The sequence below is a fragment of the Bidens hawaiensis genome, unplaced genomic scaffold (assembly GCF_021521415.1).
Source record: "Bidens hawaiensis isolate Kalapana, Puna unplaced genomic scaffold, B.hawaiensis_p1.1 tig00014833_1, whole genome shotgun sequence".
NCBI lineage: Eukaryota > Viridiplantae > Streptophyta > Magnoliopsida > Asterales > Asteraceae > Bidens > Bidens hawaiensis.
In genome coordinates this window covers 487,930-499,890 of record NW_027492311.1, presented here as the reverse complement: position 1 = coordinate 499,890, position 11,961 = coordinate 487,930, and the positions used below count along the sequence as shown (strand labels likewise).

Sequence of the window (11,961 nt, the reverse complement as noted above, 5' to 3'; positions counted from 1 at the left end):
TTAGGCCAGTTGCGTTATATTGAGACGGTTAAAATCCCAATTTTCCTATTAACAATAAAACATAAAAACACCTCCACCAATCATTCCCCACCATTCAACAACCTTCACCACCGACACTATGTAGAGCCCCCCCCCCCCCCCCAAAAAAAATCCAGACCCTTCAAGGCGCCCCTGGGTGGGGGTGGGGGGCGGGAAGGCGTCCCACTATACATTCTTTACCGTTCAAATAATCTTTCTTTCTAGAAATATCACCAAAGAGCTTTTAGCTTGATGATATTAATGTGTAGATTTGGAAGTAACTTTAAATGATGTTTGTGTTATTTGTTCTTTAAAAAAAACTAGAAACCACCATCACCACATATCGACCAAAAATGCAACAACAAATTCAACGATTTAAGTGTAAGAAAACAACAAAGTTGAAAGGCATTATTTATAAGAACTTTGACAGAATATTATTCATTATTAAAAACTTATATATACAATTAAATATTAATAACAAATAAAACTCATGAATATAATAAAACTAGCTAGCCGAACATAAGACAATCTATTTGATCAGTTAGTAAAACTTTATCCTTATTTATTTGTTTTTGCCCTATTAGATGAGTGTTTGGCTTGTTGGTGATGTCAAGCTCACTTCACATGATCGAACACGCCGCATTCGGGTTCTCGTCACTAAACATCCCCGTATCAAGCCCACGAGAATCGTTATAGTACACTGGAGGCGGTGGTGGAGGTCCATTCGAGTATTGCATAGCATACCCATCATTAAAATGCGACACACCATAGTCTTGGTTATAATAACTTTGGTTATAAGTTGGCATTGTATATGTATAAGCATTTGTTCCATAATATTCAAGCTTGTTAACCACCTCTATGCCTCTACTTCCATAATTGCCGCCAGCCGCCTTCTCCTCGGCTTTCTTTTTATCACCATCACCACCACCGCTGCCTTTCTCTTTCTTGTCACCACCGTCTGCTTTCTCGGGCTTTTTTTCATCTTTTTTGTCGTCTTTCTTGTCATCTTTTTTCGAAGAACCATTTGTACATCTCTTTTAAGTTTGTCTTTTAAGTATGGTACAAGATTATTCACGTCCATTGTCCCTTTCACTAACACCAAATCTTTGCTAGCATCTGGTATTGCCGATTCTACCCCTGATAACCAATAACCAATATTAATTAAATAAATAAATTCATCTTTATTGTTGTTTTGAAAAGTTGTTAGCCAAAAAAGAACCTAAATCATAACTAAACTAACCAAAAAATGTTATAATCAAATAATCCAACTATTTGAGGAACTGATAGTTCGGTTATAGTCTTTTTTTAATAGTTCGTAAAGGTTATATATGTATAAATAACTGAATTAAATGAGAATAATCGCAAGTCACAACTATAATAAACTTATAAATAGCATGTTACATGATTAAAAAAATTACGTTAATATTTTATTAGTTGAAACTAAACCAAGTCATATGTTTCAATAGTCGCATTAACCAAATCATTTACAATCAAAACCCATCAGTTAAAACGAAATTAAAAAAAATAACATTTCAACAACTCACCTTTGATTTTCGATATAGTTCTTTTAATTTTGTGTATACATCCTTCACAATGAAGCGGAATCTTCAACACGACCGTGCTCGATTGAACCTATAGTTACCATTAAACTAATTAATTTACTAAACCCCATTAATCAAAACACTAAACCCATAATTAAATATTATTCATTTTGCTAACATTACCTCCTTAGACTTTTTAGCATCTGCCTTTGACTCACCGGACTTTTTAGCATCCGCTTTCGAGTCACCAGATTTTTTCTCCGACGGCTTATCGTCACCCTTCTTATCACCACCTCCGGCTTCCTTTTTCACCGGAGGAGCGGAAACTATCTCCACCTTCTTCTTCGTCTTCTTTTCGATTCGCTCCTTAACGCCTGTGGGGTCCACATTTCCGGTCACAGTAATTTTATTTCCGGCCATATCAACATTTACAGCTTCAACACCTTTGAAGTGACGAATTGAAGTTTTGACCTTTTTCACGCAGCCTTCGCAATGCAAGTCGAGCTTTAAAACAATGGGGATCGATCCACCATCGGGTTTTTTCTCGCCTGAATCCTTCTTATCATCCTTCTGTAAATCAAAACATCAAATTAATAATTGTTCAGTTTCAAATATCATGACCTCAATATCTATGAATGTAGCTTTTAAAAAGACGTAGTTTTGCTATATAAAAAGAGCTAGCTAGCAGCGCAGTTGGTTGCCCGTTTACATGTAAAAAAAGTATATTGAATTTAAAACAAGTTGAGCTGCTCGTGAGCGGCTCGAGATTGGATTGATAAAAGGGTCGAAACAAGCCGAGCTTATTTGAGCCTGAAGTTCAAATAAAGCTCATTTAGTTATTCAGCCCAAGCTCGAGCCTTGACGAACTATGTATCTTTAAGTTCACATTAGACAACCGAGCTTAAACTCAAGGTTTTCTCAAACTATACAAAAACGATTAGAAAGATATGTAAAATAACTATTAAAGTATAAAAGAATCGAGCCCGACCCAAGTCAGAGATTGAAAAACATCTGACAAGCCTAGCTCGAACTCTCAAAAGTCAATACAAGCCAAGCTTTAGCGTAGTCGAGCTCAGACTTTGCTCGGCTCGTTTGCACTCTTAGTTTTTGGAGCTATAAGAACTTACCGCGCCCATTGAATATTAAGTTATGATGACTTAGTGAACTCTATATGAAAATGTTGAATGTTGAGTTTTTTTGATGTTGGAAAACAAATTTGAAAATGGACAATTTATTGGAGGGGTTGCAACTTGCAAGTTGGGTAATTTAGTAATGGATAATGTTGAACGGCACGTTTGACCAAGTTGTTTGACTAGTTGTATTTATTTGACGGGTTGTGTTGCGTGAAGAAATTGACTACTTGACCAGATTTTTTACCGTTAAATTATTGAATTTTGATGGCTTTTACTATGGGCTTCTAGCGGGTCAAATTCGGGGCACCGGTCCGACTAATTAATAATTGTTACTAATTACATTCACTAAACTATATAAATATTAAAATAATAGGTCAATTGCTTTTAGAAAATTAAACTTTTGGTTGTTTAGAATATTGTAAAAACAAAAACTTCATGAGCTTATTATGGCTGCTAAAATATCAAGCGCCGTGTTTAAATTGTGGTTGTTCTCTTGAAAGTCGAAAACATACATCTTTTGAAAATAGTATACAACTTTGGTTTAATATTTAGTTATTTACTTTACTGTTCATAAACACTAACCAATTACTTTTATACATGTATGTAGAGGAGTTAGCTTTTCACATGTGTAGTTAAAACTTCAATTTACTTTGTATATGTAAGTCCCTTCAAAAATGTTTTTTTTACATATAAGTCATTGTTCATTGTATGTGTATTTTGTTTTTTGTACAATGTGTTTTCGTGATGGTTAGCAGCTTCTGTTATTTTATACTTCTCTTTTGTTTATTTGATTTACACGCTATAAGTAGGATGATTTCTTTAATTCAAAACCCTGGAAATATCATCTTAAGATTTCATCATTAAATAAGGTTATTCAGGTGTTTGTTACATGTTAAGCTTTCTGCGCATTCGAACATGAAATGTAAACTCGAGTATTTTCATGCTTTAACATGCCTGCCGCAACGCGCGAGTAATAATACTAATTTACTCTTAAAATTTATCTCTTTTTAGATCAAGTTTTCATTCATTCTTGGAAGTGCATGTTATCACACAATTCTCGTTAGGGAAGAACAACTATCAAGTTACCCCGCTAATAAAATTGATATAATTTATTTTATACGTTTCTTTTTATCACTATATCACATTCTTTAAAGTCAACTGTCATCATTCTAATTACTGATTATTATGGAATGTAACTATGCAATTTCAGCCGTTATGATTTATGAACCTCTCAAGCATCAAATAGTAGTATATAAATTCCATTTTAGGTCAAAATGTCTAATTGCGTCAAAATCTTGTCTTCCTGCAAAATTTACATGTCTACATAACTATCTCTAACATAGCTATTGTGGGGATAATTATTCATTGAACTTAAAATTACCACTTTGACTCAAAAGTCAAAACCATGCGGAAGTTAATGATATAATAATTATCATTATACATAAAATCGTGATAAATATAATTAAAGGATAATAAACGAGCTAGGCGAGCACTAGCTGAACTTAAGTTTGATATACTACTCACAAGTTGATATCGAGTTTTAAGGCAAGGCAAGTAACACCTAATCCAAAGGTATTTACCGCGGAATCCAAGTAACTAATAGCATGTTCACATGTTTATTTTATTAGAAAAAAACTCATAAAAATTGTGTGTCGACTTTTCCTTGGCTTGTATAACAACTTATGTGAAAGGTGAGCAAACCATGTGATACTTTCAATGGAATATTCAAAAGAAGTTGCTTGATATTAAATAGTTTCAACAAACTTAGGCTTTAAATTCGAAGAAGAGAAAATCAATATCAAACATACAACTATACAAGTCACTTACTATTTATAAATGACCTTGTGGTATGTATTAAAAATTATACATTTGATTACTAGAAATCTAAATTAGTAATAATAAAATAAAAATTGTGTCTTATTAAATATTGAAGTTCCATAATACACAATTAAGAAAACTTATAGAAAAGTGGAACCAGCCACTATTGTGTAAGACTTTCAAACGAATATGTTTATCTAAAGTCAAATGTATTTCTTATTTTGCACGAGAAATAAACAAATGAACATAAATCATGATATAATAATGTAATTCATTTGCATGTTTAAAACATCACAGTATTAAAAAAATATTATCTCACGTTTGCAAAAGAAGTTATCATTGTGTCGAGTGGAATATGGCCCTACAATGAGTGCTGTTTGACTATTACTATTTAAACATACTCGGTTTCGAGTTTTCCATGCACCTTCCTTTTAACACAATATATGCTTGTGCACGTTACGGTACATGGAGTGGTCTCTGAGGGTGGGGTTGGGGTGTGTTCGGTACTATTAGGAACATCACCCGTCTACCTCGGTGTCGCACAAAAACTTTTCCGAGCGGCTTCAATATCTTTATATCTAGGAAGAATGTAAACATTGGAAAATCGCTCGTTTAACCCTTAGAGCATTCCCTTTTCCTCCATGATATTATTTTTATAAAATGATCTTCTAGTTAAAAAATATATGTCGTATCTCGTTCTATACTTTTATATTTATCTTACTCATAAACACTTATTTTATTACATTTTTTGTTTTTTACACACATAATACGGATGATGAATAGTAGTTTTTTCATATATGAAAAGTTATTGTAGCAGTTTTTAATAGTTAATGATTGGTGTAGAGAAATAATAAATATGATTGTAGTGCATTTTTAGAAATTTTTTTCAAAAAAATTTAAAGATGAAGGAGGAGATGATGGTGGGGATGGGAATGATCTTAAAGACACACAATCTACATCCCGGTTCATTTTTTATTTTCTAAAAGAGATGGGCTCCGAATTGTTAATTTAACATTGGATATCACTAACAAATCGATGACTAAAGTTGAGAGACGGTCCATATCTTCGAAGTTAAGTGCGTGCATAAGAACTATGATATATGATTATATGTAACTTAGTTTCACAATTTCCATTCGAGTAAAGAGATGCTTTTCTACGAGAAGTTGACATATTTATTTGTATTTTTATTATTAGCCATACATAACACAAGTTAATGGCTACGATTATTTGTTAGTCTTGCTATGAAAATCCAACTTCCTTTTTAACCTAACCAATCAAAATAGTGTCCGGGAATTTAAAGTCCATGATATAATGTTTAACGGACATTGAATGGCATTACTTTCATTTAAAAATCAAGCAAAAGGTTGTTTTGTTTCTAATCAGAATCAAAAGTGAGACTATGATATGAGTTTGATTATGGTTGTGCTTATTTTCGGGTGTACAGGATTGCTTATAGCAAGATCTCATGTGCAACTAACTGATTTGAAATACTGGAATACGAATGTATCGGAATTGTGTGGTAATGTGGACTTCCAAGTTCCAACCATTAATCATTATCTGATACACAAAGTTAATGACTGTCAGGGTGATTGAATTTAATTTCTTGTTATTAAAACACTAGTAAATGTAATATAAATGTTGAACGAACTTACACACCTACAATTTAATACATGAAAGATGCTTTTGTTGAAAAATAAACGAAAAAGAAAAGTATATTCTAAGAGGACAGACATACTCGAAGCATGCCGGTTGATTATATCGTTATTTGGAAGCTTACAAAGTTTATTTTCCCTACATCACATTTAATCCATTTAAAACTACATACAAAACTATACACTCACATGGATAGTTCATTAGATGAATTGCTTATGTTCATAAAATTACATAATTAAAATTAGAGCATTTTTATCCTATCCCTCAAAATTATGTGAGGGGGTTTGCAAATTATAGGGTGAGGTTTGAGTGATTATAAGAGTAAATTATAGGGTGAAGAGAGACAATGTAGTGATTTTCTACGTCGAGTCTTCCACACAGCTACTCAGATGCACAACTACAAGCAGACAAGCAGTCAGGCACACCTTCTCTTAACATTACATCAGCCCAATGGTAGCTTCCAGGCCCAACAACAGTTACTAGTAGAAGGCCTAATAACAACAGCTCCTCATAAAAATGTAAATTTAACAAATTGAATTGTAGAAAGGAAAATATAATACTTTCAACAATTTTTTCTTCGTGTGCAGTAACATTGTCTACTCGCTCATTATCTTTGGTATGATGTCGATCATCTGTTTTTTAATTCTGCTTGAAAGGAAGTTGAATCTTGAGCTGAAATTGTCTAGGGATTCATTAGATTAGGTTTTAAGCCTAATGTGTTTATAATTAACGAGAGATAGATCGAATGATTAGGTAATTTTGAGCTAGTGGCACTTAGAGGAAACAATTACCATCCACTTATAATCATAAGAAAAATCACACAACACTATTGGTTTGATAAACTAAAAGAAACTTTCGTTGTTTCATTTTACTTCACTTAACCCATGGTAACATTTATAAGCAAAACGATTAATACATACATAACTAGCAAATGCTAAAATTTATTTAAAAAAAAAAAGCTAAATCAAAAGATAATCCAAATGGTTTATAACATAAAAACAACATGAGGAATATCAATTAAAAGATTGAAAGAGCCAAGATTTACCTAATCAAATCGTTTGTTCCTCACTTCTTGAAATCACTGGATAATTGAGGCGTTTAGGGTTAACTCACTGACTCTATTGAATAACAGGGGGATTGGTAGATGAATTGAGAAGGAGAGGAGGCCAATTAGGGTGGGTTTCTGAGAATAGATGTGAGTTGGGAATGGGGCGAGGTTGCCATCCGGTTTTGTTGTGGGTTTTAGACCCGCGAAAATGATAACCTAAACAAGTCGAAACAAGACTAAATAAATGAGAGCTCACCATTTAGAAATCAAGCAATCTGATTGCTCGATAGGGGTGGAGAGCGAACAGAGCGCCACACCTCATCTTTTTTTGTAGCCAACTACATAGATAGATTGTATTGATTCTGTAAAGGTGCAAACATTTTGAATCAAGAGACACTATAAATTCGGCCAATTTCGGGTTGGGTTAGAACATGTTTCAGATAGAACGGGTTCAAATCGGAGCCCAATGCCCTGTTACACGCGTACTAGGACAAGGTTGAGGTAAAGAATATTGGTGATGATTATTGACTAAACCAACCTAGGTTTGGGTTGGGTCGACTTAATTTATTAGTCTGTTTAACGTATCTTAATTCTTAGTTTCCACAAGAAATTTTTAACTTAAATCATCACTTCACTCTTCTTCACGAGAAAACCCCCACATACTCTAAACTCAAACCTTTTTGTTTCCTTTACTACCCATACTTCTTCTAACCTCCAACCTCGTTTCCCTTGTTTCCCATCATATATGCAAACCCCATACACAATCTTCCTAACGACACTTCATCACCCTTCACCTTCGTTTCTTTAACGTCACCCACAACTAACACTCTTTTTTTTTGCTACATCTACTCCTTTGTCCTCTCCTTCCCAACCTTCAACTCCAAAGAATTCCACCACACACACCTCTCATCCACCTCTTAAAACCTACTCCCATCACAACAAAACAACCAACACCACGTCACATTCACATTCTTCGTTCTCTTTTCCCTCATCTACTAGTTCATCATTTACTACAGACAATCCTCTCTCACCACCACCATCTTTACCAACCTAGGTACACTGAACTTCCATATTTCTTATTCACTATGGGTTTTGCAAGTCACTTGCCGACTTACTTGATAGAATGGTTCTCATTACGATTTCTCGCTGATTTCCCGAGTTTCCTTGAAGGGGGAGAAAAGAATGGAAAGTGAGGGAAACAAGAAAAATAGTTGAAGCTAGTTCAGCATGTAGGAAATAAGAAATTCAACATTTTGATTTGTGTTATCGCATAAGTTATTTTTCAATCTTTTATTTTTTAGGCATAGTCGTTATTGTATAACAAAGAAGACAAGTAAAATCACATAATACAAAGTAAACAAACGTGTTTAGTTTGGTTTTGCTGTAAAAATTATTATAGATGGGTTCGGGTTCACTACGAGAATTATCACTGATGATTAGCAAGACCTCCATCCACCCACCATGGTTATGCCCCTTAACCATGTATAGAGCGATGACCTTGAACCCCACCAAGGTGCTCCTTTGAATCCCCCAGTTCGTTAGCACAATAAATAAAAATAGTTTTAAACGAGTGTATAATTCACAATTTGTTATTATGCTTTAGAAAGAAATACATAAAGCACTTAATTTCACCAACTGTCCTTTATCTTTAAAATTAGCATATTTTATCCTTTACATTTACAAATCTAACAACGTTTGTCCTTTGTTACTAACTTAGTTAGTTTTTCTCGTTAAGTCAAGTAATGTGCTTTGCACATGAGGGCAAATTAATCATTTCACATACAAATTAAAAATATTTTAATAAATAAAAAAACAAAAAGAACATAATATCTCTCTCTCTCTCTCTCTCTCTCTCTCTCTCTCGTTTAATCTACCACCACCATCACCCCACCCATACACCACCAACACCCCCACACCATCCGACCTCCGGCAACCACCACTATGCCTGAAAGCATCATCATCTCCTCCCCCTACGTCAATAGAGCCACCACCGGACCTACCGCCACAAACCCCAACACCGCCACCGACCTAAATTTTAAAATTTAAGACTAAATTCAGCATAACAGTAGAAAACCCAAGCTTAGTCAAAATGCACGTAAAACCCTGTTTGTAACTGTCACACCCTCACTTAGGGCCTAGGCGTGTAACCAATAGTTGGTACTTGTTTGAAATTTTATCAGAGTTTTAGCGGAAGTCTTTAGTTTATAATAAAATATTAGTTTATATTTTGAAACATTAGTTTATTTGTAAAATATAATAAAATATTTGATTTAATAGAAAGCTTCTCGAATAATAAATATTCGAGGGTTTGATTTATAAACCTTGTTTGATTTTATAAAACTATTTTAAATATGTTTGCAATATGTTAATAATTTAAAATATTGAGCCATCTATCTCCATGAGTTGGCTATAATTCCATGCTACCTGTGTTTGGGGGGGGGGGGGATACGTCAGCGATATGCTGGTGAATCGTTGACTCTAAAAACATTTTATAAATCTTTCTTTGACTGACAAGATAGTTTTCGTGAAACAATCTCAGCAGAAACGTCTATTATTTCTAGGATTTGTACCACTTGCCATACACACACAATTACAGTCCTCCAGGAACTGACGCCTATTGGGAACTGGCGCCCATTGGGAACTGACGCCCATTGGGAACTGATGCCCATTGGAGAACTTTTATTATGATCTCTAGTCTGCGGCCACGTAGCCTTGATTGATAGACTCGATTGAATATGTTTGGATCCAGACACATGTGTACTCGGTCTGAGTTGCTTTTGTTTTCTATCTTGTAAAATTAGGGATCACGTAATCCCATAAATCTTTATTTGTCTGTCTTTGTTTAAGATAAACAACCTGTTTATCTTGACTGAAAAAGGTATAACGTATTCACCTGTGACTGTCTGTTGTGAATGATGTGGTGGCCTCGTTTGAAAACCTTTGTGAATGAATGAATGATTGACCTATAATAAAATAGGTTTATATAAATACCCGGATCGTCTCTTAATCCGGTTGCAGACCTTTAGTCTGGTTTTGATAGCTTAAACCTTGATTGATTGTTTGTTTGAATAAAACATTTTGGATATGAATTCCTCCTCTTTATTTGCCAATCAAGTACTATGTTTCTTCTTTAAGAAGAAATGTTAATGATATGTTTATTCTTCAAGAATAAACGTCATTTATCTATAACCTTTATATGTTAAGCCTTATGTTTCTTAATTATTAAGAAACACTATTTTTGACTATACCTCTTGTAGGTAAAACTTATATTTCTTACTCTTGAAGAATTATTATTTTAACTATATCCTCATGTTTGTGAATACTTATATTTCTTAACTATGAAGAAATTATATTTTAGTTATCACATTTGTTTATATATTTATAAAAAAATTCTTATTTAATTGTTATTTTTTGATTTTATCAAGGTCTAGGCTATACCCCTGAGTAGGGTCTAAGCCTTTGGAATAATAATATTTTATTTGGGCAGAACCCCTACCTTGTTCGGCTTATTATTTTCTAGATTCTCGGGCAGCACTTCGACGCTTGCACGTATAATGAGAATCTTGATCAACTCGACACGAAAATCGAGGAAACGTTCGGAGGTCGCCGGGTGGTGCACGTACTTCGAGGCGGAGCGTCGGGTCGTATCGGGTCGGCACGGTTTACCAGGTCATCACGCGTTACGAGGTCGGCACGCAAAACGAGGTTGTCACGTGTTGCGAGGCCGGCACGCAAAACGAGGCCGTCACGTGTTACGATGTCGGCACGCAAAACGAGGTGCGTCGGTTGTAGAGATTGTCGGTATGAACTTCGAGGTGTCATCGGTATATGGTACGGATTACGAAATTATAATTTGTCGGGTCTGGGCACGCAAACCGAGGTAGAGAGAGTATTTCTAGAGAGAGAGAGAGTGGGGTTGGGTGTGAATGAAATGAGCCGATGCCCTCCTAATTTGTCGGGTCTGGGCACGAAAACCGAGGTAGAGAGAGAAAGTATCGCGACACCGCCCTTTTAGGGTTTCTGTGACGTTCCTATCGCGTATCGCGATGATTCCTTGGCTATACCCGTCGCGTATTGCGATGGGTTAATAAATCAAAAATTTTTCCTTTTTAATCCCCTTTCTTCTATTAACTTGTCATATTTGGATTGAAATTTTGGGGATGTTACAATAACCTATTCTTACTTAATGGAAGAAAGCGAGCTGTGGCGACCGATACCGTCTATCAATCAGTTCCATCAGCGGCCTTAACGAGCCCTAATCATGGCTGTCGGAAACCTAATCAGGGCGGATTTTTCCATTGGAGTGTCGTCGCCGCCGCTAGGTATTGCACTTAAACAACGGTGGAGCAAATATGGTTTGCAATTAAAGCCCCTTACTGATAGAAACCCATCGTGGTTTTGACGACAGATCCAGAGAGAGATGATTAATGTATTAAGGTGGGGGCTTGCTGTTGAACGACGCTTTAAAGATGAAGGCAAGCCAACTATGGTGGTGGTGGTGGTTTATGGCTGTGGTGGTTCCCGGTTGTGGTGGTTCCGGTAGGAAGGTGGGTGGAGGTGAAAGACGACGGCGGTGAAGCAAGGGTAAGATGGTGGCTACCGGATTTTGGTAGATGTTGGACGATGATAATCATAGAGGTTAGCTTATATCATATATATAAACACTGGATTTATAGCCCGTGTAACACACGGGATGATGTAAATAATAAAGTTACAAATAAAGCAATACATAATGTATATAAAAAATGTA

At 35.1% G+C, this 11,961-nt stretch overlaps 1 pseudogene across 1 annotated transcript; it reads right to left on the bottom strand.

Annotated features, from left to right (window-relative positions):
- Nucleotides 1-470: 470 nt before the first annotated feature.
- LOC143547824 (heavy metal-associated isoprenylated plant protein 3-like) lies at nucleotides 471-2,973 on the bottom strand (annotated as a pseudogene). The gene is made up of 4 exons (XR_013137852.1): nucleotides 2,687-2,973; nucleotides 1,743-2,129; nucleotides 1,563-1,650; nucleotides 471-1,155 (listed from the first exon to the last, which is right to left on the bottom strand). The product of XR_013137852.1 is annotated as a heavy metal-associated isoprenylated plant protein 3-like (transcript).
- Nucleotides 2,974-11,961: the final 8,988 nt, after the last annotated feature.